The sequence below is a fragment of the Mandrillus leucophaeus genome, unplaced genomic scaffold (assembly GCF_000951045.1).
Source record: "Mandrillus leucophaeus isolate KB7577 unplaced genomic scaffold, Mleu.le_1.0 Scaffold1182, whole genome shotgun sequence".
NCBI classification, from domain to species: Eukaryota; Metazoa; Chordata; class Mammalia; order Primates; family Cercopithecidae; genus Mandrillus; species Mandrillus leucophaeus.
This window is the reverse complement of record NW_012100121.1, coordinates 540,801-541,268: the sequence shown is the minus strand read 5'-3', so window position 1 is coordinate 541,268 and position 468 is coordinate 540,801.

The window sequence follows — 468 nt, the reverse complement described above, 5'->3', positions numbered from 1 at the left end:
ATTTGGCTGGATATGAAATTCTGGGTTGAAAATTCTTTTCTTTAAGAATGTTGAATATTGGCCCCCACTCTCTTCTGGCTTGTAGAGTTTCTGCCGAGATATCTGCTGTTACTCTGATGGGCTTTGCTTTGTGGGTAACCTGACCTTTCTCTCTGGCTGCCCTTAACAGTTTTTCCTTCATTTCAACTTTGGTGAATCTGACAATTATGTGTCTTGAGTTGCTCTTCTCGAGGAGTGTCTTTGTGGCGTTCTCTGTATTTCTTGAATTTGAATGTTGGCCTGCCTTACTAGGTTGGGGTAGTTCTCCTGGATGATATCCTGAAGAGTGTTTTCCAACTTGGTTCCATTTTCCCCGTCACTTTCAGGCACACCAATCAGACGTAGATTTGGTCTTTTTACATAATCCCATACTTCTTGCAGGCTTTGTTCATTTCTTTTTACTCTTTTTTCTCTACTCTTCTCTTCTCG